Source organism: Gobio gobio (assembly GCF_949357685.1).
Source record: "Gobio gobio genome assembly, chromosome: 15".
In the NCBI taxonomy this organism is placed as follows: Eukaryota; Metazoa; Chordata; class Actinopteri; order Cypriniformes; family Gobionidae; genus Gobio; species Gobio gobio.
This window is the reverse complement of record NC_137108.1, coordinates 2,059,018-2,081,517: the sequence shown is the minus strand read 5'-3', so window position 1 is coordinate 2,081,517 and position 22,500 is coordinate 2,059,018.

The window sequence follows — 22,500 nt, the reverse complement described above, 5'->3', positions numbered from 1 at the left end:
TGTCTTCTCTGGGCTGTACAATTACAACGAAGCCGTCTTTCATCCTGAGAGGAAGAGGTGTTTTTGAAGTGGTGTGTGTGTGTGTGTGTGTGTGTGTGTGTGTGTGTGTGTGTGTGTGTGTGGAGGTGAAGAGGTGTTTTTGAAGTGGCGCGGGCACACCTGTGGGTAAATTGGCGGTGTTGTCGCCCGTCGTCTCGCCCCCCCCTCGGCTTCTGTGTCCAAAACACTTCCGTCCACATCAAAGACCCCACAATCAACAGACGACGCGCTCAGACAAAATATCATTTACCTCAGCTTTACTTCACTCGCAGACGCTGATGATGAGTCTGATATCAGAGCGTCAACACTCCTGTGTGTGTGTGTGTGTGTGTGTGTGTGTGTGTGTGTGTGTGTGTGTGTGTGTGTGTGTGTGTGTGTGTGTGTGTGTGTGTGTGTGTGTGTGTTCGCTTCTACACACATTAGTGAGAGAATGGGCCGCTCTCAGGAGTGTGTGTGTGTGTGTGTGTGTGTGTGTGTGTGTGTGTGTGTGTGTGTTCGCTTCTACACACATTAGAGAGAGAATGGGCCGCTCTCAGGAGTGTGTGTGTGTGTGTGTGTTCGCTTCTACACACATTAGAGAGAGAATGGGACGCTCTCAGGAGTGTGTGTGTGTGTGTGTGTGTGTGTGTGTGTGTTCACTTCTACACATTTCAGGAGCTCAGAGAACTCAAGTGTGGGGCCGTGATCGGTGGAGCCTGTGCAATAAGGCCAAATATTACACTAAATATTCCACACTCAACTGTTAGTGGGATTATAACACAGTGGAAGCCATTGGGAACAAGCCTTACATCACCAAGTGCAATAGAGACAGAGCGACACGCCCCTTAATCTGAAGGCCACGCCCACACCGGGGGGGAAAACAATCCAACGCTCTCCATTGACTTTGCATTGCGTGAGACGGCATCCTTGTCATTTCGGACTTATAACAAAAAACAGAACAATTTCTAAAAGCTGATATGTGACAAAGTGTACAGCAAACAAACTAAACAAAACCCAGAAGCAAAAACCCAGACGCTTTTATAAGCTATTGACCCAAAAAACGAGCATTTAAAGACAAAAAAGTGGATACAGGCCATTGAGACACATTATATTACACTGAGAAGTACACACACTAGAGGAGAACGTCATCAGAGACAGGAAATATCATATATAAAACTGACTTTTGGATATTTGACTCAACAGTGATAATATATTTACTGCACACATAGGCACATGGGCATCGGAAGCAAAAAAAATTTGGGTGGGTCCTCAGAATTTTTTTACCGGAGTAGATGCCAATTACATTACAGTTTTTTCCAAATTGCTAACACACAATTTTTCAAACTAGTCTGGTTTTATCAAAATACTTAACACAATTCACAAAACCACACACTCAAACTGCAAAATACCTCATATATCCTGCAAAATGAAGCACTGCAACCGAAACTACACACAGCATTATCAAAATCAAACTTTTGCACGAAATGGCACACACTTCATTTATATTACCAGATTTTTGTCTAACCAACTACACACTGTTGGGCATAATGAAAAGCATCCTCATCTTTAGTATGCTTTGCCATAATACTAACATTTTTATCAAATTGTTCACATGCATATTTGCAGATACACACACATGCTGTTGAAACATTTTATTTTTTTTATTTTTCACTACAGTAAACAAGTCAGTGCAACATATGCACAACAGATATATTTGCATGGGACTGAACAAATATATTCTCACAAAAAAATTCAGAAAAAATATATTACAGTAAAAAATAAGAGGCAAGAAAAATAATTAGGCAGCAATTTGGTGTAAAAAAAAAAAAAGGTGCTGACCTGTGGTGTTTTTATAGTGCTTCATCCTGACTGAAGTGTGAACATTAACCATTGAGGTGTTTGGCCAGTCAGCTCATGTAATGTCATTTTGAATGCCAATTTGAAATGGCAAACATGTGACTTTATGTCAGATTGTTGTGTCTTATGCAAAGAACCGTGTTCAGTGCATTTAAAAAGTGCCATTTTGAATTGCAAAATGTGTGTAGAAAACAGAAACAGAAAATGTGTTTAGACTTTTGAAGACTTAACTAATTGTGCTGTCCATGTAATTTTAGTGTGTTAGCAATTGGAAAAAACTGTAAGCACAGATATACCGCTTTACTTGCTAAACGTATAGTTCGGAAAGACAAAATTATGGAAATCGTCATATCATTTAGAGTGGCAGTAGTGTAGGGGTAAGACACACGGCATCTAGTTTTGACACAAATCAACCCACGGTTCGAGTCCGCCTTTCGCCAAACTCAATCTTCTCCGTTTTCCCATCACATATCAAATCATAAAGGCATTTATTTTCAATACAAATTAAGAAAATATTAGAAAAGTGGAAATAAAGCGTCTAATATGTGTTTAAAAATAAGTGTTTATCGATTAGGGGTAGGTGAACAGACATGTGCTGAATGTTAGAGACGATAAAAGTGAGAGGGTCCAATATCATTGATCGTAAAAAGTGAGTGGGTCTTGCCCTCATACAATGGTTCTGACGCCCATGCATAGGCACACTGAGACATACTGAGTGTCAGGATCCCAAAATGTCCCCATTCTTCAGCTGAAGCGTCACATTTTACTGCCTTTATCCACTTTTGTCTCCTTAAACTCTCGTTTTTTTGGGTCGACAGCTTATAAAAACTTGTTGTTTTTCAGGGGTTAGTTCCAGTGAAAGGAACTCTTAATGCAAGACATTTTGGACAATTTCATGCTCCCAACTTTGTGAGCTCAGTTTGGGGACGGCCCCTTCCTGTCCCAGCATGACCAGTGCTCAAAGCGTCTCCATAAAGACATGGATGAGGAGTTTGGTGGAGGAACTGGAGTCCTGACCTCAACCTGATAGAACAGCTTTGGGATGAATTAGAGCGGAGACTGAGAGCCAGGCCTTCTCGTCCAACATCACAAATGAAGAATCCCCATAAACACACTCCTAAACCTTGAGGAAAGAAGAGCTGCTGTTAGAGCTGCAAACTCCCATTTTCCTGCTTCTAACACATCAACTCTGAGGACAAAAGGTTCACTTGCTGCCTAATATATCTAACGTTAACACCGTTCAAGCTTTACATGTAGTCATCAAGCATTTTACTTTCATGTGCTGTGACTTCCTGATAGTTTTTGAATGGATGATTGCTTGAGGATTCGACATGTTGCATGTCAGGGCAAAACAATGTAAACAGTAACAAATATGCCTCCTATCGCTCAGAAACTATGGTAAACTAAAATGTCACCGAACAGATGGCTTTTATAACTCGCAGAAGACATTAGGACGAAAGAGCACGCATAGGGTATATTAGAGTTTAACACGCCGTACTGGAAATGACTACAATGTGAAGCTGTAAAAGGAAACGTCCCCGAGTCAACTGACCCTTTATCAGATTCATGATGTCTTTCTGACTCACGCCTCATGGCTGGAAATAGTTTCGGGGAGCGGAACCAAATTGGTCCGGTAACATGTTGTGGGACTTTCCAGCTTTCTCATGTTTTCGTCCTGGATAGATTGACCCATCAGTGAACGGAGAGATGGACAAACTCTCACAATACAGCCCCTGAGCTCTTACTTCAACAGCCCCTGAATAGCTTTTTAAGCGATGCTTAATGCAGAACAGCTCGATGTCTGGCATATGCTTTATTGGCTCTTTGGTCCATATTGTCTTCTAAGATCAATCATCTAATCTCAGACAATACTCCCGCAGACACACACTGCTAAAAACCGGAAGCTCGGTCTTATTCTCTGAGTCAGTGCACATTTTTACCAGAAAATATGTATGCATTGGTACATGTTTGGAGGTTTGCAAATTCTTGCGTGTTCAGTTTCGGACTTACACCTCTACATTCCTGAAAACAATCCGATAGGGGCTTTTGCAATGATGCCATAGAACAAGTTCATTAATGTGAAGCACATTTAAAATGTTATCAACAACATCTGCAAAGTTCAACATAACTGGAGATATTTTCTTTCACAGAAATCTACAACAAACGTCTGGTCGGGACTTCAATGAGTCAGTGACATCACAACCCTAACATTTGCATAACCCCGCCCCCGGGAACATGTGGAGTTGTTGTAGTCGTCCGTCTCTCACATTTATTGATACAGGACGAACACAAACGCAGACGCATGTCATAAAGCGAGATGACATCATCAGTTATAACCGTAATTACACTAAACTAGCCCTGTTCTCTCTTCATCAGCAGATATTCTCTGGCTCATCTTACCCCACACCAGCGCTTTAGAGATCATGATGTCAGAATATGCTAATCAACGACTGAAGATGGTTAACTCATAAACTCATCCTCTATCCCTTCAGAAGTGTCCTGTCGTTCTACATGTGTGTGTGTGTGTGTGTCTCCTGTCTCGTTCTACATGTGTGTGTGTGTGTGTGTGTGTGTGTCCTGTCTCGTTCTACATGTGTGTGTATGTGTGTGTGTGTGTGTGTGTGTGTGTGTGTGTGTCCTGTCTCGTTCTACATGTCGTCTCTTCTTCTGGAGTCTCTCCATCATTGTCCGACTCCGGTTTGATCATAAAAGGCTGAACAGTTTCTGTCATGTTCAGTGTGTGTGTGTGTGTGAGGTGATTAGAGCTGCTAACACTAGCTCTTGAAGCTCCGCCCTCTTCCTGAAAGGGGGCGGCAGCATCAGCTCATTTGCATTTAAAGGGACACACACAAAAACGACAAAAAGTGGCAATTTTAACATGCTATAAAAATGACCTGTGGAGTATTTTGAGCTCAAGCTTCACACACACACACACACACACACACACACACACACACACACACACACACACACACACACACACACACACACACACACACACACACACACACACACACACACACACACACACACACACACACACACACACACACACACACACACACAATGTCTCTGACTCCAAACGTGTCTCAGTTCTGAGTCGGGATGTCCTGTAAAGAGCACATTCAGGGCTTGAGTTGAGGTTTCACCAGGACAACAACAACCACTCCTCGGTCTTCATGATCAAATTTACCATGGGAATATGATCATATTTTGTACTTATCCTTTCAATGTAATTTTCAAAATGTTTGTTATAAATCAACATCTCAGGGAAATGTTATGGGTTTTCTAATCAAAATATGCCAGGGCATTGATTTCATACGTGTAGAGACATCAGGACTTCAATCCAGTTTATCAAGCTTTCATGGGAGACACAACAAGTGAAGGGAAATACATTACACATCAATGTTCCTATGAAATATCAGATATTATTATGAAAATGTCGGCAACTATAAATCCCATTATTACACTTGTTTTCCCCTGACATGCTCCAGAACACATCAGATCCAGTGTATAGACACATGGGAAAACACATGGATATTTCACACACCTATTGCGTAAAGTAAACTGGCATATCAATTCATTCCATTACATCTTTCATATCTTCAAATAAAGTTTCCTGTACATGTTTTTGTTGTCATTTTTTAAACATCTGCTGTTCACTTACGAGGACACAGCATGACATATGAGTAAAATATCATTTTTCAACAAAACGTTTTAATGTGCTTCTTATGCTCTAAACAATGTAATGACATGACAAAACAGGAAATTAAAAAGACTTCAGATGTCAATAAAGCATGTTTATTTTTAAGTGTGATAAACGCCACATGTAAAGAGCATTGGGAACTGTGGTTGGATGTTCCACATGTGTGTCTAGCACACGCTTTTAGTCCAGAATGCAGATTTCATACGCCAGATCCTGTTGGATTTCTCAATGGCTCTTGAACTCAATCGTGTTGCATCACGCCATTGCCTGGAGCAAGTGGAGATCTTCCCATTACTGTTCAATTATCACTGTCTATTACACAGCGCTCGTAAAGTTGTGGTTTTCAACCTGCCACGGCTCATCAGAGATTTACAAATAACTCAAAAGGTAATCGAGTGGCATCATTAATCCGCCCCGAGCCGTCGGAAAAGAGCCCGATGTGATGGAAGTCGCAGCCCACCACAGGTCAGGATGACAGGGCTCCTACACCGCTTTCCATTTCCCACATCAGTTAAGAGGCAAGTGTGGTTTTCTCAGATGCCAACCAGCCTTTAATCAAGGGTGTTTCTTTCATTTACGTACCCCACTAATGCGCACACAGACTCTCTCCTTCCCTACCTGTTCGCTTCTCCCTTCCTCCCTCCTCCCAGTCCTGGTTCTGGGTGGTCTGGGCTCCTGATTCTTGGCAGCCAGTTTTCTGGGGGTAGTTACAGGACTTCCTCTTCGGCCTCGCAGCTTCCTGTGGCATTACGCTTCAAAAGGCCTCACAACACCCACACACGAGATGCACACAAGAGATGTTTCTTCCGTCGACGTTTGGGGTTAACCGCTACTCCTCAGCGCACCCCGTCCCATGCAAATCTGTGGCACACACACAGCGGTCACAGGACACACACACATGCATCTACTGATCACGCCGATCATTTTGTGTCCCTTTGTGCTACTGGTAATCACGCCAGCCACTGATTATTTTCTATACACTCAAAAAAAAATATTTCTGATGCTGTTCACTCTATTTAAGCAATTCATCTTGTTTAACACCATTATATTAGGTTTCTAGTTCAACTGACTTAAAACCGTTACTCTTTGACATAACTTGATGTTTTCATTTTGAAATAACATGTTTCAATCAAGTAACCCAAAGAAATAAGACTTTCGCTTCCCATCATGCTTTGCAAAGGGGCTGAATTCGGAGAGTAAATGTTGTGCAATTTGATGCATTTTTAACAAGATGAGACAATTTTGAGACTTTTTAATGCTTAATGTTTTGTTATGTTGGTATTTAAAAGTTTGTGTTATGTTAGTGTGTTTGGATGTTAGCATTGTGGTGAAGTGTAGAGCGTGTGTTTGGGTTGAGGACCTGCTAATAACTATTAAAGCTGTTTTAATAATAAAAAACTACTCTGGGCATGCCATGGATGTAACAAAACCATCTTCTGGCTAGCCAATAAAATCTTGTAAAAGGTTTTGTAAATGTACTCAAAAGCTATTCTTTGAATTAATGTAATTAAATCATGGAAAGGATTTCCATGTGATTACATGGCTTTCTTTCAGCATTAAGTACTTTTGTTAAGCTAACTTAAAGGGTTAGTTCACCCAAAAATGTAAATTGTGTCATTAATGACTGAGCCTCATGTGGTTCGACACCCGTCAGACCTCCGTTCATCTTCAGACACAAATGAAGATATTTTAGTGTAAATCTGATGCTCTGAAAGGCCTCCATTGACTCAATGCACTTTACACTCTCAAGACCCTTAAAAGACACTAAAGACGTCGATACAAAGTCCATCTCACTACAGCGGCTCTACAATAACTTTATGAATCGGCGACAATAGTTTTTTTGCGCAAAAAAACCCTAAATAACGACTTATATAGTGATGACGATTTCAAAACACGGCATCATGAAGCTTCGAAGCGTTATGAATCAGTGAGTCGATTCAGCGGTTTAGAGCGTTATGAATCAGTGAGTCGATTCAGCGGTTCAGAGCGTTATGAATCAGTGAGTCGATTCAGCGGTTTAGAGCGTTATGAATCAGTGAGTCGATTCAGCGGTTTAGAGCGTTATGAATCAGTGAGTCGATTCAGCGGTTTAGAGCGTTATGAATCAGTGAGTCGATTCAACGGTTTGAATCGCCAAATTTCAGCAGTTTGGCGGTTTGACACGCGATCCGAATCATCATTCGGCTCACTGATTCATAACGCTTCGAAGCTTCATGATGCCGTATTTTGAAATCGTCATCACTATGTAAGTCGTTATTTAAGTTTTTTTTGCGCACAAAAACTATTGTCGCCGATTCATAAAGTTATTGTAGAGCTGCTGTAGTGAGATGGACTTTGTAACTTTAGTCTTTAGTGTCTTTTAAGGGTCTTGAGAGTGTAAAGTTGAGCCAATGGAGGCCTTTCAGAGCATCAGATTTACACTAAAATATCTTCATTTGTGTCTGAAGATGAACGGAGGTCTGACGGGTGTCCAACCACATGAGGCTCAGTCATTAATGACACAATTTACATTTTTGGGTGAACTAACCCTTTAAATAAATGAGTTGGTCCAAAATATTGCAAATTAGTTGGGCTGACACTATTAAATTAAGCTGTGCCTAACCATAGTAAATAAATTGAATCAACCTTAATAAATTAAGTTGACCCAACGTAAGTATGTTCAATTGGAATAACAGAATTGAGTAATGCTGAAATAAAGCAAGTTAATCATGTGGAAATACTTTTCATGATTTTTTTATGTTCATTCAAAGAGTTATTTTTTTGAGTGTGAGAAAGACGACACTGACAAAAAAGTAGTGGTCTAAAAATGGCATCTAAATTAACGGCCGAAGCAACCTAAATACATTCATTTATACCCAAAACAACAATAACAATTGCAGGTTAGCACATTTTACAGTGTAGATCTCAGTTGAGACTAAATGGAGACTTGCGAAAATAATTTCTGTAAGAGATCTCAACAAGGTCCATTTGCAAACATATCAGAAGTCAGATCTCATATGAACACACACAATTCTCATCAGTTATTTATATTTTATACCTTTTATATGTGTATGTTTAATACACAAGTCAAAAGTTTGAAACAATTAAGTGAAATAAGTCTCCTCTGCTCACCAAGGCTGCGTGTCTTCAATCAAAACTACTGTCAAAATGGTGAAATATTACTCCAGTGTAAATCAGCTGTTCTCTATGTAAATATATAGTAAAGTGTAATTTATCACTGTGAACAGAAGTTGAATTTTCTGTGTCTTCAGCGTCACATGATCCTTCAGAAATCTGCTAAACGTAGTTACTCACCCAAAACATTTCATTCATGCTTCAAAACCAGTTATTGTGTCAGTAAATTGGCCAACGCCACCAAAATAAAAAGTGTGAGCCACACTGGTCAAACTACATTTTTGTTGACTTACTGCTTCCTGTACTATACAAGTGTATCACACTGAGCTTTTACTGCAAATACAGATCCAGACAGTAGGTACAATTTATGAAAATTAACATTTGTATTTATAGGGGAGACACCACGGACACGCCCTTCAGGGAAAACTCAAGATCTTCACAATATAACATCACCAAGGCCTTTAGATTAGACTGACCAAATAGGATGTTGATTTGGTTACATCTCAATGAGGAGTTAATCACAGTGTTAAACATGCCATTTCCTGTTGCCCACAGGTGGCGCTATGACTGTCACTGAATATTGGCATGTTGATATCTTCAGGCAAGGACTCTAATAAAACATGTGAAGTTTGGGGCAGATCGGACATTTGTATGTCCCAGTTAAAACAACTTCCTGTTTCATGGCAAAACATCAGATTTTGCGAGGCCGCCACGGACACGCCCTTCAGGGAAAACTCAAGATCTTAACAGAATAACAGAAATTAATGAAATAATATATAGGCAGACACACAGTAATAAGATATTTATTCAAATGTTGATTTTGAAATTTGTGAACATCACCATATATATGATTTGGAAACATAAATAAATAAAATAATAAATGAACATTTCTAAAGACAGTTAATCTTTTACATTGAATATCACAAAAATATTAACAACTTGTTTTTCAACATCTTCAGTGAAAGTGCACACAGTGATCGTTTCAATGGCAAGAACAAAAGCAAAAACAATCTGTGAATGTCCTATTAAAGGCGGAAAGGTACAAAAAAGATGTGCAATCTAGCAAGTGCACACATGAACTATTAACAGTACTAAAATGGAAGTGGTGTCATAAGATCTCAGTAAACGCTAACAATGCTGTCATTCACTTTCAACATTCAAGTTAAACCACGACATCATTAAAAATATTTCCACTTAAATGAGTTATTAACTTTGTGCATCCTTTGGAAATCGATGAAATGCCAAATCGCTTCTGGTGGACTGATCATTTTTGCAATTTATTGCAGAACACTGCTTGCATTTTGACCACTTGAACGATTTCAGCAGCTTTCAGTCCATAATGGCGGCCGCGCTTCCACAGCGCCATCTACAGACTGTTACCCATAACACAACAGAGTTTCGCCTCTTGGGATTCTATACTCTTTGGTTGTAGTTGTATAGCCACTTATAGTCAGTAGGGGAGACGGGTATGGTAGTTGTAGTTGTAAAGCCACTTATAGTCAGTAGGGGAGACGGGTATGGTAGTTGTAGTTGTAAAGCCACTTATAGTCAGTAGGGGAGACGGGTATGGTAGTTGTAGTTGTATAGCCACTTATAGTCAGTAGGGGAGACGGGTATGGTAGTTGTAGTTGTATAGCCACTTATAGTCAGTAGGGGAGACGGGTATGGTAGTTGTAGTTGTAAAGCCACTTATAGTCAGTAGGGGAGACAGGTATGGTAGTTGTAGTTGTAAAGCCACTTATAGTCAGTAGGGGAGACAGGTATGGTAGTTGTAGTTGTATAGCCACTTATAGTCAGTAGGGGAGACAGGTATGGTAGTTGTAGTTGTATAGCCACTTATAGTCAGTAGGGGAGACGGGTATGGTAGTTGTAGTTGTATAGCCACTTATAGTCAGTAGGGGAGACAGGTATGGTAGTTGTAGTTGTATAGCCACTTATAGTCAGTAGGGGAGACGGGTATGGTAGTTGTAGTTGTATAGCCACTTATAGTCAGTAGGGGAGACAGGTATGGTAGTTGTAGTTGTATAGCCACTTATAGTCAGTAGGGGAGACAGGTATGGTAGTTGTAGTTGTATAGCCACTTATAGTCAGTAGGGGAGACGGGTATGGTAGTTGTAGTTGTATAGCCACTTATAGTCAGTAGGGGAGACAGGTATGGTAGTTGTAGTTGTAAAGCCACTTATAGTCAGTAGGGGAGACAGGTATGGTAGTTGTAGTTGTAAAGCCACTTATAGTCAGTAGGGGAGACAGGTATGGTAGTTGTAAAGCCACTTATAGTCAGTAGGGGAGACGGGTATGGTAGTTGTAGTTGTATAGCCACTTATAGTCAGTAGGGGAGACGGGTATGGTAGTTGTAGTTGTAAAGCCACTTATAGTCAGTAGGGGAGACGGGTATGGTAGTTGTAGTTGTAAAGCCACTTATAGTCAGTAGGGGAGACGGGTATGGTAGTTGTAGTTGTAAAGCCACTTATAGTCAGTAGGGGAGACGGGTATGGTAGTTGTAGTTGTAAAGCCACTTATAGTCAGTAGGGGAGACAGGTATGGTAGTTGTAGTTGTAAAGCCACTTATAGTCAGTAGGGGAGACGGGTATGGTAGTTGTAGTTGTAAAGCCACTTATAGTCAGTAGGGGAGACGGGTATGGTAGTTGTAGTTGTAAAGCCACTTATAGTCAGTAGGGGAGACGGGTATGGTAGTTGTAGTTGTAAAGCCACTTATAGTCAGTAGGGGAGACGGGTATGGTAGTTGTAGTTGTAAAGCCACTTATAGTCAGTAGGGGAGACAGGTATGGTAGTTGTAGTTGTATAGCCACTTATAGTCAGTAGGGGAGACGGGTATGGTAGTTGTAGTTGTATAGCCACTTATAGTCAGTAGGGGAGACAGGTATGGTAGTTGTAGTTGTAGAGCCACTTATAGTCAGTAGGGGAGACGGGTATGGTAGTTGTAGTTGTAAAGCCACTTATAGTCAGTAGGGGAGACGGGTATGGTAGTTGTAGTTGTAAACCCACTTATAGTCAGTAGGGGAGACGGGTATGGTAGTTGTAGTTGTAAAGCCACTTATAGTCAGTAGGGGAGACAGGTATGGTAGTTGTAGTTGTATAGCCACTTATAGTCAGTAGGGGAGACGGGTATGGTAGTTGTAGTTGTATAGCCACTTATAGTCAGTAGGGGAGACGGGTATGGTAGTTGTAGTTGTAAAGCCACTTATAGTCAGTAGGGGAGACAGGTATGGTAGTTGTAGTTGTAAAGCCACTTATAGTCAGTAGGGGAGACGGGTATGGTAGTTGTAGTTGTAAAGCCACTTATAGTCAGTAGGGGAGACAGGTATGGTAGTTGTAGTTGTAAAGCCACTTATAGTCAGTAGGGGAGACGGGTATGGTAGTTGTAGTTGTAAAGCCACTTATAGTCAGTAGGGGAGACAGGTATGGTAGTTGTAGTTGTAAAGCCACTTATAGTCAGTAGGGGAGACAGGTATGGTAGTTGTAGTTGTAAAGCCACTTATAGTCAGTAGGGGAGACGGGTATGGTAGTTGTAGTTGTAAAGCCACTTATAGTCAGTAGGGGAGACGGGTATGGTAGTTGTAGTTGTATAGCCACTTATAGTCAGTAGGGGAGACAGGTATGGTAGTTGTAGTTGTATAGCCACTTATAGTCAGTAGGGGAGACGGGTATGGTAGTTGTAGTTGTAAAGCCACTTATAGTCAGTAGGGGAGACAGGTATGGTAGTTGTAGTTGTATAGCCACTTATAGTCAGTAGGGGAGACAGGTATGGTAGTTGTAGTTGTATAGCCACTTATAGTCAGTAGGGGAGACGGGTATGGTAGTTGTAGTTGTAAAGCCACTTATAGTCAGTAGGGGAGACAGGTATGGTAGTTGTAGTTGTATAGCCACTTATAGTCAGTAGGGGAGACGGGTATGGTAGTTGTAGTTGTAAAGCCACTTATAGTCAGTAGGGGAGACGGGTATGGTAGTTGTAGTTGTAAACCCACTTATAGTCAGTAGGGGAGACGGGTATGGTATTTGTAGTTGTAAAGCCACTTATAGTCAGTAGGGGAGACAGGTATGGTAGTTGTAGTTGTAAACCCACTTATAGTCAGTAGGGGAGACGGGTATGGTATTTGTAGTTGTAAAGCCACTTATAGTCAGTAGGGGAGACAGGTATGGTAGTTGTAGTTGTAAACCCACTTATAGTCAGTAGGGGAGACGGGTATGGTAGTTGTAGTTGTATAGCCACTTATAGTCAGTAGGGGAGACGGGTATGGTAGTTGTAGTTGTATAGCCACTTATAGTCAGTAGGGGAGACGGGTATGGTAGTTGTAGTTGTATAGCCACTTATAGTCAGTAGGGGAGACGGGTATGGTAGTTGTAGTTGTAAAGCCACTTATAGTCAGTAGGGGAGACGGGTATGGTAGTTGTAGTTGTAAAGCCACTTATAGTCAGTAGGGGAGACGGGTATGGTAGTTGTAGTTGTAAAGCCACTTATAGTCAGTAGGGGAGACAGGTATGGTAGTTGTAGTTGTAAAGCCACTTATAGTCAGTAGGGGAGACGGGTATGGTAGTTGTAGTTGTAAAGCCACTTATAGTCAGTAGGGGAGACGGGTATGGTAGTTGTAGTTGTAAAGCCACTTATAGTCAGTAGGGGAGACGGGTATGGTAGTTGTAGTTGTCACATACTGGGGTAAGTTGTAACATGTAGACAAAATGCACAAAAACTAAGGGTACTTCAAGTGATATGCCACAACAACAGTTTTATTTTGCTGAGTTCACATTAATAATACAGTTCTCTGAGCTCCTGAGAGCGGCCCATTCTCTCACTAATGTGTGTAGAAGCAAACAGACACACACACACACACACACACACTCCTGAGAGCGGCCCATTCTCTCACTAATGTGTGTAGAAGCAAACAGACACACACACACACACACACACACACTCCTGAGAGCGGCCCATTCTCTCACTAATGTGTGTAGAAGCAAACAGACACACACACACACACACACACACACACACACACACACACTCCTGAGAGCGGCCCATTCTCTCACTAATGTGTGTAGAAGCAAACAGACACACACACACACACACACACACACTCCTGAGAGCGGCCCATTCTCTCACTAATGTGTGTAGAAGCGTCTGCAGGCCTAGAGCTGGAGTTACACACCTGTGGCCATGAAGGGGTTGAACACCTGAACTCAGGGATGTGGAGGGGCGGCAGGCAGTATAGTGTATGTCTGGTGGATCTGTAGAAGGATGTCTCGCTGTCTTTGACAATAAATGTTAAAACATAGTGATCATAACTATCAAATGTTATGCATTCGCTCATTGTTTTTGAGCAGATTGTTTACCTGTTGCTGTAAGTCTGCCTGTTGCAACTCACTGAGTCACAGTTTTCTAAGAAAAAACTTCTGCTTTTCTGCAAGCCGAGGGAAGGACTGAGGGGCTTGTGGGAAAAATATTATAAAGACAAGCTATTTAAGGAGCTGAAGTGATTGTGATGTCATACGTCATAAGTGTAGTTCCTTCTTTTTCACACGCACAGACTCAAGTTTAATTGGGTACACACTATTCACAATACTATGGAAGCATTTCACTTGGCATGTGTAAATGCGTTTGACGTAAGAATCATTGCCACACTACAGAGAATACTCACTTTTGCATTGCTATGCCAGTGTCTTTATACAGTCTATAGCTGCGCCCAGATCAGAAAACACGGCATCCCTACACACACACACACAACCCATCATTATGTAGGTTTGAATAAAATGTGAAGTGAAAGTGTGTGAAAGTGAATTTTGAGATGTGTCCAGGCATCACACTGCAGATAAGCAATCGCATTTGTGGTTTGATTTGAGGAAGCGAGAGTCATCATTTGTCATTGGAGATTTGACAGGGAAATGTTTTTCTGCTGAATTCAGATGTTTAGATGAGAATTAGGTTGCAGATTTCCCATCACTGATTTCTGTCAGTCAGCATTGCATTATTCAATTCATGTTCTGTACATAGATGACAGTGATTTTGCATCAAGATTCCTGTCAAACTACCACCGTTCCAGACTCTATCCCAGCTCTATCCCAGCTCTATCCCAGCTCTATCCCATACTCTATCCCAGCTCTATCCCAGCTCTATCCCAGCTCTATCCCAGCTCTATCCCATACTCTATCCCAGCTCTATCGCAGCTCTATCCCAGCTCTATCCCAGCTCTATCCCAGCTCTATCCCATACTCTATCCCAGCTCTATCCCAGCTCTGTCACAGCTCTATCCCAGCTCTATCCCAGCTCTATCCCAGCTCTATCCCATACTCTATCCCAGCTCTATCCCAGCTCTGTCTCAGCTCTATCCCAGCTCTATCCCAGCTCTATCCCAGCTCTGTCTCAGCTCTATCCCAGCTCTATCCCAGCTCTATCCCAGCTCTGTCTCAGCTCTATCCCAGCTCTATCCCAGCTCTATCCCAGCTCTGTCTCAGCTCTATCCCAGCTCTATCCCAGCTCTGTCTCAGCTCTATCCCAGCTCTATCCCAGCTCTATCCCAGCTCTGTCTCAGCTCTATCCCAGCTCTATCCCAGCTCTGTCCCATACTCTATCCCAGCTCTATCCCAGCTCTTTCCCATACTCTATCCCATACTCTATCCCGGCTCTATCTCGGCTCTATCCCAGCTCTATCCCAGCTCTATCCCAGCTCTATCCCAGCTCTATCCCATACGCTATCCCAGCTCTATCCCAGCTCTATCCCATACTCTATCCCGGCTCTATCCCATACTCTATCCCAGCTCTATCCCATACTCTATCCCAGCTCTATCCCAGCTCTTTCCCATACTCTATCCCAGCTCTATCCCCTTCTCTATCCCAGCTCTATCCCATACTCTATCCCAGCTCTATCCCATACTCTATCCCAGCTCTATCCCAGCTCTTTCCCATACTCTATCCCATACTCTATCCCAGCTCTATCCCAGCTCTTTCCAATACTCTATCCCAGCTCTATCCCAGCTCTATCCCAGCTCTTTCCAATACTCTATCCCAGCTCTATCCCAGCTCTTTCCAATACTCTATCCCATACTCTATCCCAGCTCTATCCCAGCTCTATCCCAGCTCTTTCCCATACTCTATCCCATACTCTATCCCAGCTCTATCCCAGCTCTTTCCAATACTCTATCCCAGCTCTATCCCAGCTCTATCCCAGCTATATCCCAGCTCTTTCCCATACTCTATCCCAGCTCTATCCCAGCTCTTTCCCATACTCTATCCCATACTCTATCCCAGCTCTATCCCAGCTCTTTCCAATACTCTATCCCAGCTCTATCCCAGCTCTATCCCAGCTATATCCCAGCTCTTTCCCATACTCTATCCCAGCTCTTTCCAATACTCTATCCCAGCTCTATCCCAGCTCTTTCCAATACTCTATCCCAGCTCTATCCCAGCTCTTTCCAATACTCTATCCCATACTCTATCCCAGCTCTATCCCAGCTCTATCCCATACTCTATCCCGTCTTACAGTTTTGCTTCTCAAATTTTCTCTTGTTTTAAATTTAGTAAATGACCTCATGTAAAACTTCCTTTTCTGTCATTCACCATAGAAATGCACACATTTTGGGTGAATAAGGTTTTATTTTTACTTTTAAAAAGGTCAGTAAGGGGTCTTTTCTATTCAACAAAGAAACTTGAAAAAATGCACAATGGTTTCCAAAAATATCAAGTTTCAAGATCAGCTGCTGCTGCATAAAGAGGCAGGTGGAGCTGGGGAGGTGGAGGGATTGGAGCCAATCAGATTGTGCCACGCAATAATGATGTGATTGCATGTAACGGACCGATCAGTCTCCGCCCTCTAGAGTTTCATGACTGAACTAGATATATAATAAGGGCAGAGGCTATTTACACTAACTCCGCCCACTGACGTCTGATTGGGCCAGACAAAATTACTGGATTGTCAACTTAGTGTTAATAGGAGCTATCGATTTACACTAAGTGTAAATAGCCACTGCCAATTATTAGAAATTGAATAACTAACCTACACAGCAGCACACATACACACACACACACACACACACATACACACATGGATGCGCAGCAGCACACACACACATTTAAATATTAAAATAAAAGGATTCCTCTCTGGAGAAGTGTTCAGTCTCTCCTCATGTCAATAGTGAATCCTCTCATGGTGCAGCACAACTGGCTTTTAAAGGGAAAGGGAGATGAGGCTCTGATTGGTTTATTGCACGTTCCGCCCAAAACACACCCAAGACTCGAGAGACGAGGGACGAGGGACGAGGGACGACCCTTTTGGACCATGAGCCGGGAGTGTTAACTTTTTTTTCAGTGGTTAAACTAGCAAAAGTGGATTCGGAATGTAATAGATCAGGGGTTTTCAAACTTTATGATGCCAAGGACCCCCAAATATGATGAACCTTTATGAGGGACCCCCTTCCTAAAATCCATCTATCTTTATGTACGAAAAAAACATTTAAACTGTTAGATAAATAGTAAGTGTGACATTATAAATACAACATATTGTTTCCCAACTTAAATTGGCTATTAATGTTGGATGTATAAACCCGAAGAAGAACATTTTCAATTCAAAATGATTTGTATAAGCACCTTTCGCAATAAATATAAAGTGTCTTACAACCCCAGTGAGCGAGATAAAGGGGTCTATAGTGAGAAAAACTCTCTGGAAAGATACAAAGCAAACGTAAACAATTCTGGAATGTATACGGCAAGAAAGGAGAGAAACATTTAGAAATGAAACCATTAGAACATTCGGTAGACTTTATCCATTTTTGCTTTGTCTTTTTATTCTCTGAAATTTTCTGGGGACCCCTTAGAGCCTTCTGGAAGACCCCAGTTTGAAAACCCCTGTAATAGATTATGGCCAGGGACAAAACCAGCCCGCGCAGTCGCAGTTTAGGAAATACACCATGGCCAATGAGTGATGTGGATGTTGTCATGTGACTGCATTTTGGTTCGTTTCAACTGGTTCGGACCAAAGCAATCAGTGTGGTGTGAAAAGGAACCAGAAAAGATGAAAAATGCCACAATGTATAGTTGTTTGCCCTTGGGTCGGACCAAATGAACCGAACTAGAGATGTGAGAGGGAGAGAACATTTTTCTGTGCACATAAATATGTCCTTATTTATACTATGCAACTTCAAATTATTATTAATGCAACCCAGTGACCATACCAAATATCTTCATATTCTGTTGGTGACATAGGACTATTAAGAGGAGCATCAAACGATACAGCCACCCAATATATATATATATATATATATACTATAATAATGCAGGGGAAACAGAGGAACCCATGCTCATCAAGCCATCTTCCCCTTCTCCACGGCTGTGGGTCTGGGTTTTGTGTTCGTGATCATAATGACTAAACTCACGACTGAAACATTCAGGTGCTGATTCAACCCTGTTCTGTTTTCTGCTGGACTTTTTGAGGCTGATGTTTGGCAACTACTCTGTGAAGAGTGTGACGCTGATGATGAATATGCGAAATGTATGTGATCTGTCTAAGAAAGGCAATAGAACTGTTCCTGGAGGCAGTTTTCACAGATGGTGATTGCTATTGAGAAATCTCTGAAAGTTGGTTGATTATCTGTTACCCAACACAGCAGTAACACACAGGGGAACTGAGAGACTGAGGTTACTGTCGACAAGAAGCCCTTCCACAAACGCCAAACATAATGACATTCATCTGATCTCACACAGACCACACACACACACACACACACACACACATATACACTCACACAATCACACACGCGCGCGCGCGCACACACACACACTCACATGCGCGTCCAGACATTCTTTTCACAAACTCATGTGTGTTCTTGCAACATCCTAAATGCATTCACTGATAATCTATCTATCTATCTATCTATCTATCTATCTATCTATCTATCTATCTATCTATCTATCTATCTATCTATCTATCTATCTATCTATCTATCTATCTATCTATCTATCTATCTATCTATCTATCTATCTATCTATCTATCTATCTGTCTGTCTGTCTGTCTGTCTGTCTGTCTGTCTGTCTGTCTGTCTGTCTGTCTGTCTGTCTGTCTGTCTGTCTGTCTGTCTGTCTGTCTGTCTGTCTGTCTGTCTGTCTGTCTGTCTGTCCGTCCGTCCGTCCGTCCGTCCGTCCGTCCGTCCGTCCGTCCGTCCGTCCGTCTGTCTGTCTATCTATCTATCTATCTATCTATCTGTCTGTTTGTCTGTCTTTCTGTCTATAAAAAATTTACTTACAGTTTTTCTCCATTGGTTTGGCTCATTTCTTGAGACAGAAATTACATTCTCAAAATTGTAAGATCATTCGGCAAAAGAGTCTTACAGTTCAGCCCAACACTATAGCTCACTTGCAAAAGCTAATATCTCTCCCAAAACTGTTCACTCATGCTTTAGAACTAAATTCCTTTCCCATATAAATAGTCAGTGCCTCCAAAATAGCAAAGATCCTTCTCAATTGCTTTGGCTCATTTCTTGGAACAGACCGGACGTTCTCAACACTCTTTTCTGCTTTTGCCAAAATAACGTGGATGGTTCGGCACAACACCAGGGTTCACCTAAAAAAGCTCATACCTCTCTGAAAACAGTTCACTCATGTGCCAAAACTAAATTTCCTTCTCATTCAAACAGTCAGTGCCCCCAAAATGCTTCGTCCCTTTGGCATTGTGTAAGCACTGCAAGTCAAAATGTTTAGATGTTTTGTCACTATGGCAGAGGACCATTGAAATATCCTCTCTACCCCTCTCTTCCCCTCTCTTCCCCTCTCTACCCCTCTCTTCCCCTCTCTACCCCTCTCTACCCCTCTCTTCCCCTCTCTTCCCCTCTCTACCCCTCTCTATCCCCTCTCTTCCCCTCTCTACCCCTCTCTATCCCCTCTCTTCCCCTCTCTTCCCCTCTCTTCCCCTCTCTTCCCCTCTCTACCCCTCTCTTCCCCTCTCTACCCCTCTCTTCCCCTCTCTTCCCCTCTCTACCCCTCTCTACCCCTCTCTACCCCTCTCTACCCCTCTCTTCCCCTCTCTACCCCTCTCTTCCCCTCTCTTCCCCTCTCTACCCCTCTCTCTCTACCCCTCTCTTCCCCTCTCTACCCCTCACTACCCCTCTCTACCCCTCTCTACCCCTCTCTTCCCCTCTCTTCCCCTCTCTTCCCCTCTCTACCCCTCTCTTCCCCTCTCTTCCCCTCTCTTCCCCTCTCTACCCCTCTCTTCCCCTCTCTTCCCCTCTCTACCCCTCTCTTCCCCTCTCTACCCCTCTCTACCCCTCTCTTCCCCTCTCTTCCCCTCTCTTCCCCTCTCTTCCCCTCTCTACCCCTCTCTTCCCCTCTCTTCCCCTCTCTTCCCCTCTCTACCCCTCTCTTCCCCTCTCTTCCCCTCTCTACCCCTCTCTTCCCCTCTCTACCCCTCTCTACCCCTCTCTTCCCCTCTCTTCCCCTCTCTACCCCTCTCTATCCCCTCTCTTCCCCTCTCTACCCCTCACTACCCCTCTCTACCCCTCTCTACCCCTCTCTTCCCCTCGCTTCCCCTCTCTACCCCTCTCTACCCCTCTCTACCCCTCTCTTCCCCTCTCTTCCCCTCTCTTCCCCTCTCTTCCCCTCTCTACCCCTCTCTTCCCCTCTCTTCCCCTCTCTACCCCTCTCTTCCCCTCTCTACCCCTCTCTACCCCTCTCTTCCCCTCTCTTCCCCTCTCTACCCCTCTCTATCCCCTCTCTTCCCCTCTCTACCCCTGACTACCCCTCTCTACCCCTCTCTACCCCTCTCTTCCCCTCTCTACCCCTCTCTACCCCTCACTACCCCTCTCTTCCCCTCTCTACCCCTCTCTACCCCTCACTACCCCTCTCTACCCCTCTCTACCCCTCTCTTCCCCTCGCTTCCCCTCTCTACCCCTCTCTACCCCTCTCTACCCCTCTCTTCCCCTCTCTTCCCCTCGCTTCCCCTCTCTACCCCTCTCTACCCCTCTCTACCCCTCTCTACCCCTCTCTTCCCCTCGCTTCCCCTCTCTACCCCTCTCTACCCCTCTCTACCCCTCTCTTCCCCTCGCTTCCCCTCTCTACCCCTCTCTACCCCTCTCTACCCCTCTCTACCCCTCTCTTCCCCTCTCTTCCCCTCTCTACCCCTCTCTTCCCCTCTCTACCCCTCTCTACCCCTCTCTTCCCCTCTCTTCCCCTCTCTACCCCTCTCTATCCCCTCTCTTCCCCTCTCTACCCCTGACTACCCCTCTCTACCCCTCTCTACCCCTCTCTTCCCCTCTCTACCCCTCTCTACCCCTCACTACCCCTCTCTTCCCCTCTCTACCCCTCTCTACCCCTCACTACCCCTCTCTACCCCTCTCTACCCCTCTCTTCCCCTCGCTTCCCCTCTCTACCCCTCTCTACCCCTCTCTACCCCTCTCTTCCCCTCTCTTCCCCTCTCTTCCCCTCGCTTCCCCTCTCTACCCCTCTCTACCCCTCTCTACCCCTCTCTACCCCTCTCTTCCCCTCGCTTCCCCTCTCTACCCCTCTCTACCCCTCTCTACCCCTCTCTTCCCCTCGCTTCCCCTCTCTACCCCTCTCTACCCCTCTCTACCCCTCTCTTCCCCTCTCTTCCCCTCTCTTCCCCTCGCTTCCCCTCTCTACCCCTCTCTACCCCTCTCTACCCCTCTCTACCCCTCTCTTCCCCTCGCTTCCCCTCTCTACCCCTCTCTACCCCTCTCTACCCCTCTCTACCCCTCTCTACCCCTCTCTTCCCCTCGCTTCCCCTCTCTACCCCTCTCTACCCCTCTCTACCCCTCACTACCCCTCTCTTCCCCTCTCTACCCCTCTCTACCCCTCACTACCCCTCTCTACCCCTCTCTACCCCTCTCTTCCCCTCGCTTCCCCTCTCTACCCCTCTCTACCCCTCTCTACCCCTCTCTTCCCCTCTCTTCCCCTCTCTTCCCCTCGCTTCCCCTCTCTACCCCTCTCTACCCCTCTCTACCCCTCTCTACCCCTCTCTTCCCCTCGCTTCCCCTCTCTACCCCTCTCTACCCCTCTCTACCCCTCTCTTCCCCTCGCTTCCCCTCTCTACCCCTCTCTACCCCTCTCTACCCCTCTCTACCCCTCTCTTCCCCTCTCTACCCCTCTCTACCCCTCACTACCCCTCTCTACCCCTCTCTACCCCTCTCTTCCCCTCGCTTCCCCTCTCTACCCCTCTCTACCCCTCTCTACCCCTCTCTTCCCCTCTCTTCCCCTCTCTTCCCCTCTCTACCCCTCTCTTCCCCTCGCTTCCCCTCTCTACCCCTCTCTTCCCCTCTCTTCCCCTCTCTACCCCTCTCTTCCCCTCTCTTCCCCTCTCTACCCCTCTCTTCCCCTCTCTACCCCTCTCTACCCCTCTCTTCCCCTCTCTTCCCCTCTCTACCCCTCTCTATCCCCTCTCTTCCCCTCTCTACCCCTCACTACCCCTCTCTACCCCTCTCTACCCCTCTCTTCCCCTCTCTACCCCTCACTACCCCTCTCTACCCCTCTCTACCCCTCTCTTCCCCTCTCTTCCCCTCTCTACCCCTCTCTACCCCTCTCTACCCCTCTCTACCCCTCTCTTCCCCTCTCTTCCCCTCTCTTCCCCTCTCTACACCTCTCTTCCCCTCTCTACCCCTCTCTACCCCTCTCTTCCCCTCTCTACCCCTCACTACCCCTCTCTACCCCTCTCTACCCCTCACTACCCCTCTCTACCCCTCTCTTCCCCTCGCTTCCCCTCTCTACCCCTCTCTTCCCCTCTCTACCCCTCACTACCCCTCTCTATCCCTCTCTTCCCCTCGCTTCCCCTCTCTACCCCTCTCTACCCCTCTCTTC